Source organism: Patagioenas fasciata, chromosome Z (assembly GCF_037038585.1).
Source record: "Patagioenas fasciata isolate bPatFas1 chromosome Z, bPatFas1.hap1, whole genome shotgun sequence".
Taxonomy (NCBI): Eukaryota; Metazoa; Chordata; class Aves; order Columbiformes; family Columbidae; genus Patagioenas; species Patagioenas fasciata.
This window is the reverse complement of record NC_092560.1, coordinates 85,743,853-85,766,278: the sequence shown is the minus strand read 5'-3', so window position 1 is coordinate 85,766,278 and position 22,426 is coordinate 85,743,853. Positions and strand designations below refer to the sequence as shown.

The following is a 22,426-nucleotide window of genomic DNA, read 5'->3' as shown; positions in this document are numbered from 1 at the left end:
AGAACGTCATAGACAATGCGATGGCAACAGCACTAAACAACTCCAAACCAGAGACTGCGTCTATGAAAAGAACCTGCAGGGAGGCAGTGGTGAGGCGAGGAGCCTCTACTGCAACCCCAGGAAAAAAAGGAGGCCAAACTTCACAGACAGAGACAGCAGCGCTGGCACAACCAAACAGAGACAGTGGTACTGGCAAAACCAAACAAACAGAGATGGTGGCACACACAAGAAACTGCTGCAAGACTTAAAAACTTCAAGATGCTGGGAAGAAGCGCCAGTCCCTGAGACTGGATGGGTAGAGAGCAGAGCTGCCGATGCAGCCCAGAACTACACCATAAACACAACTGACCAGAAGTGTCTAAAATACAAGGACTATCCACATGTTCGGCTGCTAATACAAAAAAAAAATATGCCTTTTGTGCCCCTGGAGCACAACGAGACCCCAGGATCATCTGACAGGCGCAAGGCAGGCTTCCCAAAGTACACGACAACAGACCCAGGCTGAAGGTGCCCTGCCCCACACCAGCTGGCATCAGTTCCCTGGACCCCTTACCCTCCCAAAGGGGTCTGTTCCTGGACTGCCCTTTTCCGTCTGAGAAGTTTAAACCCACCCTGCAGTTCCCAGCCCCTTCCCAGCCCTCGTGCCTCCACTTAACTTTTAGAGGGCCAAGGGACCGAATCCGTCTTCACAGAGGAAAACACAACATCTGCTAACAGGGATCTTCCTGCAGTTGTCACTTTCTCCATCATCACCTACAGTAAGGAAAGCAAGGACACGCACACTATTGAGCATCCAAATAGTATTTATCGGTAGTGGCCTACAAGTAATCGCTCACCTTGGGTGAGTTCTGGGAGGTACATTTGAATGATCTACCGGGGGCCACCGCACGCCGCAAAGGTTCTGGAGACAGGACGCCCTTCCAGGAGAAGAGATTATATTAACAACTATTAATACAGCAATACAAACCAAAAAATAACACGCCATCTTCATTGTAGTCAGGAATTTGGGGAAAATGCAAAGCACCTGGAAATGAATCAACAAATGAAACATAATGACAAACAACTTTTCTACTACAGCTATTGTCAAACCTTCACTGTCCCTGAAACTCTTACCTCAAACAGACACCTCCGCTTGTCCAAATACATCTGCCCATGTAGCTTAAACGGCTCAAAAGCTGCTGACTGCTGAAGGAGGGGCAGAGAACAAGCACCCAAGCCGCCCTAGAGCAGAACGAGCTCCCTACCTGGGGACTGGGGCTCAAATATCCTGAGCCCCGCCCACCCCCTTCCCACAATCCCTGGGGAAAGGGGAGGGGGTCAATCACCCCAGGCCCCCCCCAGGACCCTTTTCAAATTACCTGGAATGTCACTGGAAGTGACAGCACCTGCACTTTATTGATGCTATTGCACCTGCAATGGGACTGAGTATGGATTTCAACTTAGCTTTTCTAGGGAGCAGATAGAAAATGAAATACAATAACCAACACTCCATTTTCATTACAATCAGGAATTTTGCAAAAATGCAAAGCACCTGGAATTGAATCAATTAATGAAACATAGTTACAAACATACTTTCCACCACAGCTGCTACTAAACCTTTGCTGCCCCTGAAGCTCTTACCTCAAATGGACACCTCCACTTCTCCAAAGACATCTGCCCACGTAGCTGAGGACCTGCAGCCTCAGTTACATGTGCCCCCCACCTGCTCCCCCAAACAATGGTCCACAAAAAGGAGCATGCCCAGAAGCTTGCCAAGGGTCCTGAGGTCACCCGATGGACCAGAGAAAGACCCCTGAATGCTGGACACGTAAGCGTTGGCAAAAGAAAGCGTGAATCTCTCGAGCCTGCGCAGTACGAGCCTGGTCTGCGAAATCAAGTTGGAGACTGACCTAAAACAATGGGAGCAAGGGGGGTTGAAGAAACATAAAAGATGAGACCAGAAAGGACACCGTTGAAGGTCTTATCGCCAGAGGATCCCGAACCACCGCGTAGGACCAGCAGGACTCTATAGGACTGGAGACCAGAGGAACGCTTCTGGAACTGGACTGGTGATAAATCCAACCTCATTTCTCATATTTTCCTTTACTTTTCCCTGTTTCTTTCCCCTTTCTTTTCTTATTCTCTCTCTATCACGTGCCGCTTTACAGGCAAATTGATAAAGTAACACTGCTTGATTGAATTATAACCCCTTGGCTTTTTGGTCACCTTAATTTTCCACTCTGAGATGAAGGTTTAAAAAGCATCACGAGTCCATCACCGAACAGACCGTGACACCATGGACTCCTAGAGCTCAGTGCACCCAGCCCTGACTCCACACCTCCGGGGAGAGCAGCTCCGAGCCAAATGCGCACGCGCGCAGACACACGCTCCACAGAACGTTACGGACAACGCGACGGCAATGGAGCCAAAAACGCTCCGCAACGAAAACGACTCCGAGACCAGAGAGGCATCGATCAAAATAATCTACAGGGAGACACTGGTGAGGCGAGGAGCCTCTACTGCAACCCTAGAATACAAAGGAGCCGAAAACCTGCACCCTTTGCCCTCCCAAAGGGGACTGTTCCTGGACGGCCCTTTCCCCTATGAGAGCTTTAAACTCCCTCCCTGCAATTCCCAGCCCCTTCCCAGCCCTCGTGCCTCCACTTAGCTTTCAGAGGGCCAAGGGACTGAATTCATCCCCAACAGAGGAAAACACCACGTGAGCTCACAGGGATCTTCCTGCAGTTGCCACTTTCCCCTTCACCACCCGCAATAAGAAAACACACACACAATAATGAGCACTCAGATGATGTTTATCAGTACTAGTCCACGAGGCATTGCTCACCTTGGCTGAGTTCCTGGAGGTACATTTGAATGATCTACCAGGGGCCACCACACAGTGCAAAGGTTCTGCGGACAACACACTGTTCTGTGGGTGATCAGGGAGGCGATGAGCCACCCCATAGCCTGAAAGACACTCTGCCCTATGGCCCTGCTGCTTCCTTCAGAAATGGTAAAACTCCACCTGTAGATACAAGGTGCTCATCCTAACCCCTGCTAGATAACCTGAGCATCAGTCCTAGGAGGAAAGATTATATCAGCAACTATTAATACAGCAATACAAACCAAAAAAGAACGCTCCATCTTCATAGCAGTCAAGAATTTTGGGAAAACGCAAAGCACCAGGCATTGATTCAATAAATGAAACATAGTTACAAACATACCTTCTACTATAGCTGCTGCGGAATCTTTGCTGCTCCTGAAGATCTTACGTCAAACAGGCACCTCCACTTCTCCAAACACATCGGCCTATGTACCTTAAACAGCTCAACAGCTGCCGACTGTTGAAGGAGTAGCAAACAACCAGCACCCAAGCAGTCCTGGAGCAGAATGAGCTCCCCGCTCAGGGGCTGGGGCTCGACTACTCTGAGCCCCACCCACCCCCTTCCCACAATCCCCTGAGAAAGGGGAGGGCGTCAATCACCCCAGGGCCCGTCCACCACCCTTATGAAATCACCTGGGCCCTCACTGGAAATGACAGCACCTGCACTCCTGTCAGGCTCTGTCAGACACTGTCGGTTTTTATCAAGCCCTGTCGAGACCTCTTGGGGTCTGTCAGACTCTGTCAGGCTTTGGTGGGCTCTGTAGGGTTCTGTCAAGACCTGTTGGGCTCTGCTGAGTCCTGTCAAGATTTCTCAGGCTCTGTTGAGACCCCCAGGGCTCTGTCATACATATCAAGGCTCTATCAGGAACTGACAAGATTTGTCAGGCCCTGACGCGTCCTGTTGGCCTCTGTCAAGCTTTGTCAGGCTCTGTGAGGATCCGTCAAACTCTCTCGGGCTTTGTCAGGCAGTGTCGAGACCTGCCGGGCTCTGTTGGGCTTTCTGGAGCTTTGTCAGTCCCTGTCATGCCCTGTCAGGGAGCCCACGAATGGGGGTTGAAACGTGGGTCAAGGGGGAGGAGCCCAACAGGGAGGGCGGGGTGCTTAGAAAGGGGGTGGGGCCTGGTTGGGACACACCCCTCGAGGGAGGCACATTGGGGGGACTGAGCTTGGGGGAGGGTGGAGTTGGCAGTGGCCCCAGCCACATCTTCAGCCCCACCCTCAACCCCAAACCCCAGCCCCAAATCATTCACTGGAAACAGAACAAACCACACGCTTACGGTTTTTTTACATTTTTTAATTTTATTGGGTGAGAATTGGCCCCAAAACCAAGTTAAAAATCCCCCAACATGGCCGTGGGTGAGCCAAGTGAGGATGGCAGCAGCACAGTGCTGCCCTTTTCCAAGATGGCCCCCATGGGTAACCAGAGTCATGAGTCCCACCACCCACCTTGGGCCCCAAAATGGCCACACTACACAGGCTCCGCCCACCTCAGCCCCACCCTCCCAGCACAGGCTTGGCAGCCACGACATCCATAGCCCCAGCCACCAGCAGAGACACAGCAGCCAAGGTGGCCACGCCCATCAGGGTTGCCATCTTGTTCCCATTGGCAGGGAGGGCACAGGGCAAAGCACAGTGCAGGGCCACAGGGGCAGCCAATGGGAGCAGCTGATACAGCCAGGAGCTGCCACCAGAGCACAGCCCAGAAAAACAGCCCCTGCGGCAGTGCCAGCATGGGCACCAGCCTTGCCCCCCCAGTCATCTCGGATTCCAAGCAGGGTGGAGCCCAGCAGCCATGCTATCCTCATTTTCTCCGTTGTGTGCAGGGCCCCACACAGCATCGCAACCCAGGACATCTGGTGGGGTGAGGGGACCCAGGAATGTGGATCTATGGGCAGAATGCAGAAACTGTGGGGTGCTAAATATTAATGAGGCACAGTGCTGGAACTATATGGTGCTGCAGAGCAGTGCTGTGGATGTATAGGGTAGACCAGATGTGTGGGGTGCTGTGGGGCACTGCTGTGGGTCTATGCGGCAGAGTGCAGGAGCTACAGTGTGCTGTGGGGCAGCATTGCTGGCCTATGGGCGAGTGTGAAGCAGCTATGGTGTTTTCTGGGACAGTGCTGTTGATCTATAGGGCAGAGGAGCCATGGGGTGCTGTGGGGTTACACTGTGGGTCTATAGGGCAGAGTGAACAAGATATGGGGTGCTGTGGAACAGCACTGTGCATCTATGGGGCAGAGTGGAGACATAGGGTGCTGTGGAGCAGTGCTGTCCATTTATGGGGCAGAGTAAAATCAGCTACGGGGTGGTGTGTCTGTATAGGGCAGATTAGAGTGGCTACAGGGTGCTGTGGATCTACAGGGCAGAGTAGAGGTGCTATGGGGTGCTGTGGGTCAGTGTGTGGGTCACTCACCTGCAGGGTTTCAGCCTCTTCAGGGGTGTTTCACCCCACAACAGCCCCATTGACCCCATAGCCCCCCTGATCCCCACAGCCACCCCACAGACCCTTGTGACCCACCCATAGTAGGCAGTGCAGGCGTGGTCGGGGGGAAAGGGTGGTCAAGTGGACAGAGGTGTGGGGTGCTGTGGGGCAGCACTTTGCACCTATGGGGCAGAATGCAGCACCTAAAGGCTGCTATGGGGCAGCTCTCTGGGTCTAAGGGGCAGAGTAGAGTCCTATGGGGTCCTGTGAGGCAGTACTGTGGGTCTATGGGGCAAGGTCAGTATGGGGTGCTGTGAGGCACTGCTATGGATGTATGGGGCAGAGTACAGCAGCTATTTGGTGCTGTGGGGCAGTACTGGGCATCTATAGGGCAGAGTGGAAGAAATGAGGTACTCTGGGACACTGCTGTGGATGTATGGGGCAGAGCACAGGAGCTATATGGTGCTGTGGGGCAGTACTGGGCATCTATGGGGCAGAGTGCAGGAGCAATGGAGTGTTGTGGGGCAGCACTGTGGCTCTATGGGGCAGAATGGAGCAGCTGTGGGGTGTTGGGCACTTCTGTGGATCTATGGGGCAGAGCGGACGATGTCTGGGGTCCTGTGAGGCAGTGTTGTGGGTCTATGGGGCAGAGTGTAGGAGCTATGGAGCATTGTGGGGCAGTACTGTGGGTCTATAGGGCAGAGTACAGGAGCTATAGGGTTCTGTAGGGCAGCACTCTGCATCCATGGGGCAGACTGAAGACAAATCAGGTACTCTGTGGCACTGCTGTAGATGTATGGGGCAGAGTGGAGAAGCTATGGGGTGCTGTGGGATAGCAAGCAAGAGCTATAGGGTGCTGTGGGGCAGTGCTGTGGATCTATAGGGCAGAGTGGAGGTGCTATGGGGTGCTGTGGGTCAGTGTGTGGGTCACTCACCTGCAGGGGGTTCAGCTTCTTTCATCCCACAACAGCCCCATTGCCCCCACAGCCCCCCTGACACCCACACCACCCCATAGACCCTTGTGATCCCCTCCGCTTCCCCACCATGGTGTGCAGTGGAGGAACAGTCAGCCGGGGGGGGGGGGGGGCGGGCGCGGTCAGCCAGAGGCGGGGGGAAGGGGCGCGGTCAGCCGGAGGCGGGGGGGGGGGGTGGGCGCGGTCAGCCGGAGCAGGGGGGGTGCGGTCAGCCGGAGCGGGGCGGGGGGGGCGCGGTCAGCCGGAGCGGGGGGCGCAGGGCGCGGTCAGCCGGAGCGGGGCGGGGGGGGCGCGGTCAGCCGGAGCAGGGAGCGGCCAGGCTGCCTTCGCTGTTCTCTGAGCAGGAGCTGCAGGAGGAAAGGGAAGGAAAGGGCCGTTATTTGTGTCACAGTCCTGTCAAACAGCCTCAAATCCCCCCGCTTCAATCTTAACTTAGTGGGCAAATTATTTGCCAAAAAATGGATCTTAAAAGCTTCCTTGACAACAAATAATCCTAAAAACAGCCCCAAAATCAAGTAAATTGAATTTGAGACCAAACAGCCTTAAAAATCTCAAAGACCCACCAAATATGGTCCCTCACAGCTTTATATAATAAGATATATATGTAAAAATAGATTAGATACATTACATAGTAATTATATATATTAATATAGATATTAATATTATATAATGAATATAATTATTAATACATTATGTTATATATGTCATTATATATTAAATATTAATTACATTAATATCAATGAATATTAGTTGATTAGTTCATTATATCAGATTATATATTATATATATTTCTACTATTCATCAAATAATATCATTTATATTAGTATATTACTATATTGATTTTATATATTTAATGTTAATATATTATTTAATAAATAAATTAAATTGAAATATATTAAATTAAATTAAAGAATTTAAATGTAAATTGAATTAAATTAAAAATAAAAATAAATTTTAAAATACAATGTAAACAATTAAGTGGGTTTAGGGAGGCGGCGACCAATCAGCACCTTCCTCTCCTCAGAGGCAGCGACCAATCAGCACCTTTCTCACCTCGGAGACAGCCGCGCGGGGCGCAGTCACTGGAGGCTTTCCCGCCAGACGGCACCGGCCAATCAGCGAGCGCCTCCTCGGCCCCCTCAGCGTGAGGGGAGAACGGGAGGGGGAGACAAAACGGCGGCGGGTTAAAAAAGCCGAATTTGTTCCCGCTTAAATATTAATTCAGTAAATTATCCATAAATAGATTTTAAAAGCTTTTTTTGGGGTCCAAATCAGCACCAGATCTGGGACCTCCAGCTCCGGACACGTTCAGTAAAGTGAATTCAGCCCCAAAACCCCTCAAAAAGCAACGAAATGCCCCTCCCGACTTTAAATACAAAAATTCACACACTTATCTCAAAAACTATTTAAATTGTTTCCACAATTAATAATTTAAACAATTAAGCGGCTTTAGGAGCCTCAGAACCGCCCAAAATGCTCAAAAAAAAAAAAAACGAACTCAAAATCTCAGAAAGCCCCGTTTCAATGTAATAGTTTAAATTAACAAGTGGTTAAAGGAAAAAGCCGCATTTGGACTCCCCAGATCGCCCCCCGGTCTTTAAATATTAATCCACTGTATAAATTCTTATCAATAAGTAGATTCAAAAACCTTTGAAGTCGCAAATCGGCTCCTCAAACTTTAACCGCGTTACATAAACTTTTTAAAAGCCGATTTAGACCCAAACAGCCCCAAAACGGCTCCTCCCCTCCCCGGATCCGCACTGAACGCGCTCAGTGCCCTCGGGAGTCAAACACAGCGATGTGACATTAATAAATCAACAATTACATTCTAGGAGCCTCAACCCGCCCGAGATGTTCCAAATAAAACCTCTAAACATAATAATTTCAATAAATACGGGCTCTAAAAAAACCCTGATTTGGACTCAAAATCCCAGGGAAAAGCCCCAGATCCCCCGAGGTTTAAACTTTAATTCTCCTGACACACCGTCAATAAACGGATTTTAAAGGCGCCTTTTGGCACAAATCGGCGCCCAAAAAAACCAAAAAAATACTTAAAAAAACCTTTTAAAAGCCGAATTCGACCCAAACCAGCCCCGATTGCTGAGAAAATCCCCGGACCGGCTCCTCCCGCTTTAAACACGATTTAAACCGCTAAAGCGGCTGCGGGAGCCTTAATCCCCGCCCCCCGTCACAAACCCGCGGCTTTAGAACCCCCAGCACAGCCCAGCCCGCGATCCCTCATGAACCCGCCGAGCCCCGGTTAACACCGCACGGTAACGACCGCCCCAGCCCGCCCCGCTCACTGATTCCGGCCGCCGTTCCCGCCGCTCCCGGGGTCCCACGGTGAAGACGGGGGGGGGGGGGGTGGTGGTGGGGGGTGGTGCTCAGCCGGCTCGTCAGCGCTGAGCGGCTCGCGTAACGGCTGACGCATCCACCTTTGTGGTCCTGCGAGCGCCCTGCGTCGCCCTATTTATCGCCTCGTTGTCCCGCCCGGTTCTGCCCCCCACCAGCCCTCCGGCCAATGGGCGAACCGCCCGCCTCAGCCGCGCTGCCCAATCAGCGCTTCGCTGCTGTGGGCGAACGTCGGCGGGAAAACGGCGACCAATCAGCGCCTTTTGTACCTCAGGTGCACTAGCGAATCAGCGCCTGGCACTGGGAGTGCGAACTTCGGCGGGAAGGAAGTGACCAATCAGTGCCTTCCTCTCCTCAGCTATACGGTGACCAGTCAGTGCCTTTCTCCCACCTCCTGGGAGAACCCCGCGTGGGGATGAGCCAATGGGCGACTTCCGCGGCTGACACCGTTAGCCAATCACCGAGCGCCTTCTCCCTCCCTCAGTATAAAATAGCGAATGTGCCGAGAAAGGGGAAACAAGATGGCGGAAGAAGGGGCGTCGTGACGGCAGCGACTGAGGAGGAAGGGGGGGAGTCGGGGCTGGGCAAAAAAAGCGGCTGCTCCTTGGGCAGCAGCAACGATCGGGGGATGTGGGAGGCGGAAAAGCGGCGGCTCCTCAGGCAGCGGCAGCAGCGATCGGGGGATGTGGGGGGCAGAAAAGCGGCGGCTCCTCAGGCAGCAGCAGCAGCGATCGGGGGATCGGGGGATGTGGGGGCCGGAAAAGCGGCGGCTCCTCCGGCCGCAGCCAGGACGTGGCTTCACGGGCACCGGGGGCGCGAGACCACGCGCTGCGGGGCGGGCGCGGAACCGGGGGCTCCGGGGGTCCCGCAGCGGCGGCCGTGGGGCGGGATGGGGCGGCTGTGGCCGTACCTGTGGGCACTTAAGTGGCTGCTGTGAGGGCTCGTGAGAGGCACGTCTGGGGCTCTTAGGGGGCAGGTACAGGGCTGCTATAGCGGTACCTGTGGGGCAGCCATAGGGTTGCTGTGGGGTTACTTAGGGGTCACGTATTGCGGGCGGGGTGGGGGGTGCAGCTGACAGTGGCCCCACCTACGGGGGTGGGGTCAATGCTGAGGGGCGGGAACTGGGAGGACACGCCCACGGGGAGGCCGCCTGGGAAAAGGGAGCAGGGGGTGCAGCCTCCGTGTGTCACGCCCCCGTAGGAGGAGCCTCTTGGGGCGGGGTTACCATGGGACACGCACGATGGGGGCGTGGCTTAGGAAAGGAGAGGTGGAGCCGAGGTATGGGTGGGCTGTGTATAGCACGTGCTCTGAGGGGGTGTGGTTTAGTAGGGATGACGGTGGGGATGGACCTGGGGGCGGGACTTCGGAGCACGGTCCTGCTGGGGGTGGGCACGACAAAAGGGGAGGGGTCTGTAAGGGACACACCCCTCGGGCAGGGCACAGACTGGTGGGGGGGAGCGTGGAAGGGGTGGAGGTGGGGTGTGGTTTTCTCAGACCACGCCCCTGGAGGGAGAAGCCAGACTGGACAACACACTGAAACATTAAAATTAACTGCTGGTAATCAGATGGACAGTGCTGTCTTTTTACTGTAACTCAAAGGTAACTAATACCGATCATGTTCTCACACAACCCCAAAAAAGCTGTAGTTAAATTTAGACAATCATAACACTGTTTTCTAATTTTATTTTACATCTAAACATCTTTTAATGTTCTGTTGGGAATCATTACTGCCTGGGAACTTTTTAATGCCTCCATTTATAAACAGCCACTATCTGGTGGTTCCTTTTTACCTCTCTTTGGAAAAAAAAGTGTAACGTTTTGACTCTGTCCGGTTCTGAGCGTTGTTGCCTCCAATCTCATGGCTCTGTTGTAATATAAATACTAAACACTCCCGATTACTTTCCAATACTGTTTAAAATCTAAAGCTTCCTTACATAGTTTCCTATGCAGTCATTCGTGTCTGCAGTTTATTTCATAACGGTTGTTCAAATGTCGCTACTAATGACTCCAATTTAGTTTTCTGCCTTAATCATTTAAAAGGAATTCCAAACAATGTGTTTTTTAAACTATGATACAGATTGGGAATAATTGCTCCCTAGTTCACCAAGTAATAGCTGAAATTAAATTTAGTTATTGATCACGCCTAAATAATTTCATTTACACTTCAACATTTTAATCCTTACATTACTACCAGGCGAATTAACTAGCACACATTATTTATTATTATAGATATAAACTAGAGATTTTTTCTCTACAGGTATTACTTCCAAATAGTGCTCCAGTATTTATATTCACTCTTTTACTATATAAATTTGGGATAATTACTGTCTGCAGAACTTTGAGTAACAGCTAGAGTAGATTATAGGCATTATTTACTCCCAAAGACTCTTCTGGTTACTCTTACTTAAGTTTTAATTCTAAATGTCTTACAGTAAGTAAGTAGTTAAAATAATAAAACACAAGGACCTTGGAATTTCCAGGAAAACCCACCGTGGCGCCTCAACGTTTCCAGTGTTTGTCGGTGCCGGCTCCGCCAACAACGCGTCCGACGAGCCCCACGGTGCTGCCGAGGCTGCGGCAGCGCGAGGGAACCGACCGCGAGCGTGGGGAGGAGACTCAGCCCAGCAGGTACCACACGGAACGTGAAACTCCGGGCAGCGCACCTTCATTTCAAGGGAGGAACACGCACACAGAGCACAAAGGACGTTACTCTACCTGAGACACACACTGTCCTTAGCAGCTGCACAGCAACGTTGTCTCTGTGATTTGGAGTTCTGGTGGCAAATGATGGAGCTCTGTACGTCGCACCTTTCAAACCTGCACACAGAAAGACGCTTCACCCCACAGGTGACACCAGAAACTAGGAAGCCTCCAAAAAGAATTTACAACCCCACATCCAAACCAGTTACACTCACCCCCACAACCAATCCTGCTCTACACACATCTCCTTCTCCTTCAGACACCCTTCAACAGCCAGATCCACAGTCATCTCCCAATGGGTCATTCACTGCACTAAACGCAGCAGGGCGGGGCAGAGGGGGGGGAACTAAAGGAAATTTAAAAAAAACCCTCCCTGACTGTGTTTTTTTCAGTGGCATTTCTTGGCGTTAGTTTTGTCGGGTGTTGGAGGTAAAGGTTTAGCTTCCATTACCTGCTGGGCAGTCGTCACTGCATGCCCAGGTTCACGTACCCCTTGCTTTATGCAAAGCTGCTTCCATCAGCGACCCAGGAGTCTTCAGCATCCTCCAGCGGCTGGTCCTTTCAATCCGCTCCACCGGAGCGAACAGCTTCTGCTGTTTCCAAGCAATCGTGGGCCACCGACTGCAAAACGGATCCACTGAGGAAAGAAGTCGGATCGACAATGTTAGTGGTAGAAATATTTACATCTTTAAACGTTCTAAGGAGCCACCGAGGGAGGGATGTCGTTTTTACACAAATGGGGACGGGCACTGACACACAGATACCTGGCCGCGAGCCCTGCGGGGCGAACAGCGCCTCTGCCCCCGGCCGTGCGCTGCAGTACCCGAGTTTCGCCACAGGGCGGCAGCACTGAGGCGCGCTGCGGCACGGCATTGGGGCGCCCGGGTGCAGCACCGCGCTTTGCCCACAGGACGGCAGCACTGAGACCGCCGCGGCAGCCCGGGCCGAGCGGTTGTGCCGCGTTTCGCGGGAATCCCGCAGAAAAATAAACAAAAAACAAACACAACAAAACAAAAACGCACACAGAGAGCCGCGGCACGAAAGCCACGCGTACAGAACACAGAACCCGCTGGGTCTCACCCCGAGCGCCCACCGAAGCGGCGCCCCACTCGCCACACCACCAAGCCTGCAACCGCACCTTAGCTCTGGTTTTATGCGTCCCCCCTCACAGCGGAAAAAACCCTCCTATCTTGCATTGCTCTTTGGCATTACAATTGCGGCACGGCATTGGGGCGCCTGGGTGCAGCACCGCGCTTTGCGCACAGGCTTTCCTTCCTTGTCCAATTTATACAATGGCCTCTGCTCACAAGATTGCTCTATTCACATTATCACCAGGTGGTTCCTCAATCTCTTTCCTGTGAGCTAAAATACACCCTAACGGGCTCTTTTTCAGAATACCGCTACTACGCCGTCCTCCCATTACGCGTCACACGGAACGACACGGCTCATCTTGTAACAAATACGAGCAAATAACTACTAACACCCAGAGCAGTACTCCACAGATAATACTCAAACCTACCCACGACACACCGCCCTCACAAGTTGTACTCCAAGTTTATCCCACCGTCTCCAAAACAAAACAATTCCGGTACCCAGCTCAAATCTCTCTAACACTCAGCACCGCAATTAGGACACTCTGCAACACAGATGGCTCCACAACGCTCACACTCCTCGCAAGTTAAAGCCACAGCAGCTCCTGCTGTAGTTTTCGGTGTTCAAGTGCATAGTCAGAACCAAGGCACATCCAAGAATTAAACCGAACTACGGTACTCTTCACAGCTACATACAGAGCCAGCTTTGCACCACAACGGAGCACGGGAACAACCAACACCAAAAGCTGGCCGCACAAACAACTCCACAGCAACTACTGTATACCTCTAAGGTGCTCGCAACCCCGTCCACGCTATCCTGCCGAAATTCCGTACCACGACTTACGGACAGTTCGCGAGCACGTGACCGGTCCCAAATTTCAGAGAAGAAAGACTTCTCACCAGAGGTCCTCGTCCGTCCCCGCGGCGATCCGACCGAGACGAGGAGTCTCTCCAGAGACATCCCCGGGGTGCGCCAAGAGAGTCCTCGACTCCGCGGGCCCTGCGGCCGGACAGAGCGGGTCCTCCGGCTGGCTCACCGCCTGAAACGGGGAAAGAAACGGGACGGCAGAGTCAGCAGCACTGCTGAGCCACGTTCTTTATTTCATTTGACGATGTTAGTTATAATTGTTTAGTTTCTCGCTGACAATACATCTGTTAATTATTAGTCAAATATAAACTAAGCTCTCAGCTTCTAAACAACGTGTTACTTAACCTTCCATCTCCCTCTTGTCGTGCAGAAGGATCTAAAAGGTGAAAAATATCCCCTCATCGTGCAGGCGGTCAGAAAGCATTTACCTCATGTCAACTGGTTAATGACGGGTACACCTTCTATAACTTCATCGCAGTATACGTTAACTTGGCAGCTTCTCTTCAAAAGCGAGAAGAGAGAAAAGGGACAGGGCTCTGAAAAAACAAGGCAGAGATCAAAGCAGCGGGGGGGACAGAGGAAAAGAGGCCGGAAGAGCACCAGGAACAGGGCACAGAAAGAAACAAATCGGCGCGGCGGCAGCGGCGCGGAGACGGAGGAAAAAAACCCGGCACGGTCAACGGGACAGAGAGGAACGCGACCACGGGCAGGGAGCGGGACACGGGGACACGGCGAGGAACCACGGGACGCGGAGAGATACCAAAAAGTCGGCAAAAAAGACTCTCTAACGCTGTTCTGAAAGTGTTAAACGGCGGGCAATTTCAATACAGCGCACCGCACGCTCAGAGGATGGCCCCTGTATTTGAGCGTACGCGTGATTCACGCTTCTTGGTATTCTCTACATACACCTATTGCATATTCATTTGCTTCTACCGCTTAGTTAGTGCATTAAACAGAAGTTCTTTCCATAACCCCACCCTTCGCTGGCAGTCCATCTCTGGTATGCCAGTGTCCATCAAGGGTCTCCAGGGGTCCCCGGTGCCCCTGCAGCCCGGTGCCCCCTGCCCCGGTGTCGGCTCCTCGACCTCATGTCTTGAGCACGCCCGCTGTCATTTTGTGCTGCTACTCACGTAGCTCCTTCTCCATTTAGTGGAACGTCCCGTTTTCCCAGCCTGCGAGCCAAGGACATCCCGCTTTGCCCCACCTCCAGTCCCTACAGAGCTAGTGTTTCTCTGTTAGGTTTCTGTTCCGTTAGGCCTGGTCTTGCTGCCTTATGCCAAGGGCTTTCTAAAAGATTTTTGTTCCTCCTATCAACGGGAAGCAAGAGAGAGGGCAACAGGCAAAAACGATGGCAGAGCGAGAGACCGCGGGGAACACAGGGGCTTGGAGGAAGAAAGAGAGGAATGAGGAGCCCCGCGGAGAGACGGAGGACAGGAAAAAAGAAAATAAAAAGAGAGAAAAAAAACGGGGCGGGGGGCAGCACAAAGGCTCAGAACGTGAACGAGGGCGGGAACAGTGCCGTACGGAATGAAGAAAGCCGGCAACGCCGAGCACGACAAAGGCACAGAGAGAGAGACGGCAAAGGGAGGGAGGAAGGAAAGAGACAGAGCAGCACATACAGACACAGAGAGGAAACTAATGGCAGGGAAAAGAACGGGCCAGAGAAAGCGTGGGGAAAAAGGAGACGGAGGGGCAGGGAGGCACCAGGACACACAAGCTGGGGACGAGGCCCCGAGGGCCAGGGACTCACAGCGGCTCTCGCTTTCGGTGGCTGCCAGGAGGCTTCTAACAGCTCAGACGCTCCCGTCTCCTCCTCTCCTCCCTTCCTCTCCGGTAACTCGGGGCGCTCGGCCGTCCTCAGCCTAGGAGAACACGGTGGGGTGTCAGGGCTCCTACGAGACGAGGCTTCGGGGACATGGAGCCTCGCTGGCTCGCTCGCCAGGCAGCCGTCCCGCTCCAGGATACGCGCACGGACCCTGCCGCGCACGTTGGCCCCCGGCCCGCCGCACGCCGCGCAGAGGGAGCCTTCGCCACCCGGAGAGAGGGGCTCGCTCTCTCGCCTGCCGCAGGAAGCGGACGTCGGGCCCACAGCCCCGCATTGCTTCAGGATCCTTCCAGATCTACAGATTTTGACATATTTACAATTACACAGGTTTAGACGGAGATATCTATTTGCACTTATTAAAAAAATACGTACACGGGTATGAGTGAATACATAGAGATGATATTTAATATCCGTTTAGATTATGTAACGCACAGTCATTACAGGTAGCTCTACCCACTCTAACTTTTCTCTATTTTAAATTGCTTTCTATATAATTTTTTTCTCATTTTCGAGTCCTTCATTTTTTAATTTACGTATAGACAAGATATTGGTATTTTTAAAACCATCAACAGGAATTTTTTACATTCTAAAAATCCTTTATATAATAGAGTAGAAAAGGGGGTTGATATAAAAGCATTTGATATACACGTGAATGCCATCCTGCAATATATAAATACCAAGGACAGATTTCTCTGTTTGCAATTGCCACACTCGTGTTTACAGGTCGAACACGTGTTCTCCTCCCCCGGGAATTTTCAGGCACGTTGGGACTGTGACCCCCTCTTTTCAGGGGGACTCCCTTTTGACCCCCGCGTCCCCCACCCGCATCGCCGGCCCCTGCTCACGCTGGGGCGCCACAAGCGACACCGTCACGCGACACGAGGGAAACGGCCCCGACAGGCAGCTCATTGTGTCATTTACTCTCATTGTGTCATTTACACGTGCACGTACCACAACCCCCAAAAAGCGGGGGGGGGCTCCCCTAGGAAAACAAAGCGGGGGCAGCGCCCCAAACAGCCGCAGCCCCCGGCCCACAGGCCGGCAGCCGCCCCCCGGCACGGCAATGCTCCTGGCCAACCTGAGAAGGGAGCTGCTGTGAGTGCCACCCAATAGCCATACCCCTCTTTTCTAGGCAGCTTGGAGAACCCTATTTGCCAGTGTTGTCCTGGGACGTTTCCCTCGTCCAATTGTTCTTATTTATACCCTGTATACAGTATTAAGATGATGGTTTTCTAGACACATTTCACATTGCTGGGTCACTCCTTCGCAAACAGTTTATAAATTCACTCTTACCTTTTCACCTAATCTTAATAGAGCGCATCAGCTCCTTGCGCTGCGAGGTACCACTGCTCTCCCGTCACCAGTGACAGCTTCTTTGGACCCTAATTCTAATTCGGCTATAAATCTCCTATTAATTTCTTATCCTCTTTGTTGCGGTTTCCTGATGTTGGCTGGAGGAGACAGCCACCTGGGATCAGAGGTGTGGCTTTTGTATCGGTCTCTGTCCTTTCGGTGGCTGGTTTCACACTGGCATCTGCTAACTTATTTCCAGTTTCCTGATCAGTGTTTCCCTTCTGAGGCCCTTTGCAACGCACGATGGTAACTTTTCCAGCAACAGCACAGCTTCCAACAACTGGAGTATCATGTTTAATCTGTTTCAAAAGCATGCAATTGAAGAAGTGAACGTATGCTTGCCTGTTTGAGTGAGCGTTCCTTAATCAGCTTCTCTACGTATGTCGCCGGATATCTTTGCTGCAGGTTTCGCTGCATCGTTCATCCGTTCGAGCAGAAGCTGACCGTTTCAACTGCAGTCATCATCATAGCCGTCACTTGGATTCTGGCCATCGCAATCACGCGTCCTTCTGCCGTCATGCTGCACGTACAAGAAGAGAAACATTTCAGGGTGATCCTCGGCTACGGCAACGAAACCCGCCCCGTATACTGGTGCCGAGAGGACTGGCCTGACCCAGGAATGAGAAAGATCTACACATCAGTTCTCTTTGCGAACATCTATCTGGCTCCCCTGTCGCTCACTGTTATCATGTACGCCAGGATAAGCATTGCTCTCTTCAACACTGCGATGCCCACGGTGGGAAAGCACAGCCAGGAGCGATGGCACAGCACGTCAAAGAAGAAACAAAGAGTAATCAAAATGCTCATTATTGTGGTTTTGCTTTTCACCCTCTCCTGGCTTCCCTTGTGGACTCTGATGATGCTTTCTGACTATGTCAACCTTTCAGATGTCCAGTTGCAGTTCTTTCACATTTATATCTATCCCTTTGCTCACCGGCTGGCCTTTTTCAATAGCAGCGTCAACCCCATCATCTCCGGTTTCTTTAACGAAAACTCTCACCGGGGCTTTCAGGCCGCCTTTCAACTTCAGCTCTGCTCCCGGGAGATGGCTCACAGGGACACCTGTTCTCAGCAAGGCCACAGCAATGTCATTTTGTCAGCTGGCAACCCCCAGACACCCCAGGATCAAGCTTCTCAAAACGCTAAGGAAAAAGGGAAGACAGTTAGGAAAGGAAATTGGGTGAGTAACCAGCAAGATTTGACAATGGAGGCTCTAGAAGAGACCTGCAATGACGGGATTAAGTGAAACATGCTATGCACCACCAAAACGATGTAAGCCTAGCAGAGTTGGTTTGTTGTGTTGTGAAACTCACGCTCTGTCAGCCCCTTGACAGTGTTTCTTTTTTGAAGGAGATACGCAGCTTGCCCAGTATCTGAATGTGTGATGTGAGCAGAAAGCCAAATTCATCCTCCTGTGTTAGCAGCTTGAAGAAGGTGCAACCGCCCTGCAGTCAGTGATGACCCACTCTGCTCCCGAACTGGGCTGGAGCAGAGACGTGGCTAAAACGGGCGAGCGTAGGGAGGAGACTCAGCCCAGCAGGTACCACACGGAACGTGAAACTCCGGGCAGCGCACCTTCGTTTCAAGGGAGGAACACGCACACAGAGCACAAAGGACGTTACTCTACCTGAGACACACACTGTCCTTAGCAGCTGCACAGCAACGTTGTCTCTGTGATTTGGAGTTCTGGTGGCAAATGATGGAGCTCCGTACGTCGCACCTTTCAAACCTGCACACAGAAAGACGCTTCACCCCACAGGTGACACCAGAAACTAGGAAGCCTCCAAAAAGAATTTACAACCCCACATCCAAACCAGTTACACTCACCCCCACAACCAATCCTGCTCTACACACATCTCCCTCTCCTTCAGACACCCTTCAACAGCCAGATCCACAGTCATCTCCCAATGGGTCATTCACTGCACTAAACGCAGCAGGGCGGGGCAGAGGGGGGGGAACTAAAGGAAATTTAAAAAAACCCCTCCCTGACTGTGTTTTTTTCAGTGGCATTTCTTGGCGTTATTTTTGTCGGGCGTTGGAGGTAAAGGTTTAGCTTCCATTACCTGCTGGGCAGTCGTCACTGCATGCCCAGGTTCACGTACCCCTTGCTTTATGCAAAGCTGCTTCCATCAGCGACCCAGGAGTCTTCAGCATCCTCCAGCGGCTGGTCCTTTCAATCCGCTCCGCCGGAGCGAACAGCTTCTGCTGTTTCCAAGCAATCGTGGGTCACCGACTGCAAAACGGATCCACTGAGGAAAGAAGTCGGATCGACAATGTTAGTGGTAGAAATATTTACATCTTTAAACGTTCTAAGGAGCCATCGAGGCAGGGATGTCGTTTTTACACAAACGGGGACGGACACTGACACACAGATACCTGGCCGCGAGCCCTGCGGGGCGAACAGCGCCTCTGCCCCCGGCCGTGCGCTGCAGTACCCGAGTTTCGCCACAGGGCGGCAGCACTGAGGCGCGCTGCGGCACGGCATTGGGGCGCCCGGGTGCAGCACCGCGCTTTGCCCACAGGACGGCAGCACTGAGACCGCCGCGGCAGCCCGGGCCGAGCGGTTGTGCCGCGTTTCGCGGGAATCCCGCAGAAAAAAACACAAAAAACAAACACAACAAAACAAAAACGCACACAGAGAGCCGCGGCACGAAAGCCACGCGTACAGGACACAGAACCCGCTGGGCCTCACCCCGAGCTCCCACCGAAGCGGCGCCCCACTCGCCACACCACCAAGCCTGCAACCGCACCTTAGCTCTGGTTTTATGCATCCCCCCCCACAGCGGAAAAAACCCTCCTATCTTGCATTGCTCTTTGGCATTACAACTGCACAGGTGTGAACTCATCAAAGTAAAGCAGCCATCTCACAGACACACACTCAGAACTCGACTAGGCTGGGGTTTTTCTTTGTGTTACACAAACGGACTCTCACTCCTCTAAGGAAACAAATTCATTCTTAAGCATAGCCTCTCCCTGGGGGAAAAAAATGCCCACTCCGAGCTCCCAAACACTAGGGAGCTGTGGGGAAACCAGTGAAAGCCAAAACCAACAGCAGCAACGTCAAGTGGAATTTGGCTTAAATTCTGATCATGCACTTAAAAGCCTCTCTCTGTCCTACCAATGGCTGGTCATTCTTTGGAAGGACAAACTTTCTTACCTGAACATCCTAAATTGAAGACTCCACGGAACAGAACGGAGATTGAGCCACAGGACAACGGTGCCATTGATTTACACTAATGGGGAAAAAAACACCCTAGAAGTCAACCCCAAATTTACTTATTACTTCCCATCACATTTCATCCCTTACATTTCAACTGGCAGCAAGGTGTTCAAAAATTAACTATGCCCATGCCACTTACCACTTAGATTAAACTCTACATATAAATCTTAAAGGCTATTTCCAGCGTGCCCATAAATTCATGTGAACAAAGACAAGGGCAACGCTCGACCCTAAGGAGGGAAAGAGGCGGCTGTTCCTCTATGGCAGATCAAACTTCCTTCTTTTACCTGCAACACGTGGAACTGCCGCGGGACCCGTTCGCCAACGGGGTGTGCGTTCTTAACTAAAACTGGTCGCCAGCTTCTCCGCAGAGGCACTGAATTTGCCTCTTCTGTTTTTTTTTTTTTTTTTTTTTTCCCTCCACGTGGGGAAAAAAAAAAAAAAACACACAAAAAACACACACAAAAAAAAGACAAAGGAATGATCTCTTCCAGGCCGTTTCTCTAAACCGTCAAGTCATTAGAAAATTGCACATGTCTTCTCCAAGCAGAATGAGCCTGTGATTCCATACAAAAGGAGGGCAAGGAGCAGGTCAGCTTGTCAGAGACAGATAGGGACAGGGAGCAAGACAAGGTGACACAGAGAGAGGGAGAGAGAGGCAAAAGGGACGGAGAGGCAGGGCAAGGGGAAGGAGAGGCCAAAATGAGCGCTCCTCAGCCTCCCCTCCCTCGCCTCGACCCCCGTTTCCCCCTTAACTCCCGGTGCCCGCCCCGAGACACCACGGACGCGCTTGCCAGGGAGGCAGCTGTTCAAACGGGATTGAGTCGGTGCGCTCTGATTGGCTGCTTTTCACCCCAGCGCGCCGTCCTCCTATTGGATGCTCCTTCCCGCGCTCCGCGCCCAGGTGCCCGCCTCAGGGTCGGACCTGACTGAGGACTGCGCAATTTGGGCATGCGCAATACTGAGGCCTCAACGCCCGCCCCTCTGGCAATCTGATTGGCTGCCTGCGCACATCAATTGCCATTCTCCCCGCCTATCAGCGCTCCGCCCCTCCAGCCCTCCCGAGCGATCTGATTGGCCCGCTCTGCATCCTCACTCGCCTTCTCGCCACCCTGCCGGGACCCCCACGCCCTTTGCCCGCGCGGCTTCCAACAGCCGCCTTTAAAAGGAAACAACAAACCGCGCTCCTTTGCTTTACACTGAGGAAAGAAGCCGGATCGACAATGTTAGTGGTAGCAATATTTACATCTTTAAACGTTCTAAGGAGCCACCGAGGGAGGGATGTCGTTTTTACACAAATGGGGACGGGCACTGACACACAGATACCTGGCTGCGAGCCCTGCGGGGCGAACAGCGCCTCTGCCCCCGGCCGTGCGCTGCAGTACCCGAGTTTCGCCACAGGGCGGCAGCACTGAGGCGCGCTGCGGCACGGCATTGGGGCGCCCGGGTGCAGCACCGCGCTTTGCGCACAGCCTTTCCTTCCTTGTCCAATTTATACAATGGCCTCTGCTCACAAGATTTCATCAAGGTTGCTCTATTCACATTATCACCAGGTGGTTCCTCAATCTCTTTCCTCTGAGCTAAAATACACCCTAACAGGCTCTTTTTCAGAATACCGCTACTACGCCGTCCTCCCATTACGCGTCACACGGAACGACACGGCTCATCTTGTAACAAATACGAGCAAATAACTATTAACACCTACAGCAGTACTCCACAGATAATACTCAAACCTACCCACGACACACCGCCCTCACAAGTTGTACTCCAAGTTTATCCCACCGTCTCCAAAACAAAACAATTCCGGTACCCAGCTCAAATCTCTCTAACACTCAGCACCGCAATTAGGACACTCTGCAACACAGATGGCTCCACAACGCTCACACTCCTCGCAAGTTAAAGCCACAGCAGCTCCTGCTGTAGTTTTCGGTGTTCAAGTGCATAGTCAGAACCAAGGCACATCCAAGAATTAAACCGAACTACGGTACTCTTCACAGCTACATACAGAGCCAGCTTTGCACCACAACGGAGCACGGGAACAACCAACACCAAAAGCTGGCCGCACAAACAACTCCACAGCAACTACTGTATACCTCTAAGGTGCTCGCAACCCCGTCCACGCTATCCTGCCGAAATTCCGTACCACGACTTACGGACAGTTCGCGAGCACGTGACCGGTCCCAAATTTCAGAGAAGAAAGACTTCTCACCAGAGGTCCTCGTCCGTCCCCGCGGCGATCCGACCGAGACGAGGAGTCTCTCCAGAGACATCCCCGGGGTGCGCCAAGAGAGTCCTCGGCTCCACGGGCCCTGCGGCCGGACAGAGCGGGTCCTCCGGCTGGCTCACCGCCTGAAACGGGGAAAGAAACGGGACGGCAGAGTCAGCAGCACTGCTGAGCCACGTTCTTTATTTCATTTGACGATGTTAGTTATAATTGTTTAGTTTCTCGCTGACAATACATCTGTTAATTATTAGTCAAATATAAACTAAGCTCTCAGCTTCTAAACAACGTGTTACTTAATCTTCCATCTCCCTCTTGTCGTGCAGAAGGATCTAAAAGGTGAAAAATATCCCCTCATCGTGCAGGCGGTCAGAAAGCATTTACCTCATGTCAACTGGTTAATGACGGGTACACCTTCTATAACTTCATCGCAGTATACGTTAACTTGGCAGCTTCTCTTCAAAAGCGAGAAGAGAAAAAAGGGACAGGGCTCTGAAAAAACAAGGCAGAGATCAAAGCAGCGGCGGGGACAGAGGA

At 52.2% G+C, this 22,426-nt stretch overlaps 1 long non-coding RNA gene across 2 annotated transcripts; it reads right to left on the bottom strand.

Annotated features, from left to right (window-relative positions):
* Positions 1-17,090: 17,090 nt before the first annotated feature.
* On the bottom strand, positions 17,091-22,061 carry LOC139826425 (uncharacterized). Of its 2 annotated transcripts, XR_011736472.1 has the most exons (6): positions 21,878-22,061; positions 19,606-19,681; positions 18,551-18,697; positions 18,076-18,177; positions 17,383-17,590; positions 17,091-17,170 (listed from the first exon to the last, which is right to left on the bottom strand). It is a non-coding gene; the product is annotated as an uncharacterized lncRNA (long non-coding RNA). The 2 variants fall into 2 exon arrangements; XR_011736471.1 differs by having other exon boundaries at positions 17,096-17,590.
* Between the last annotated feature and the right edge of the window lie 365 nt (positions 22,062-22,426).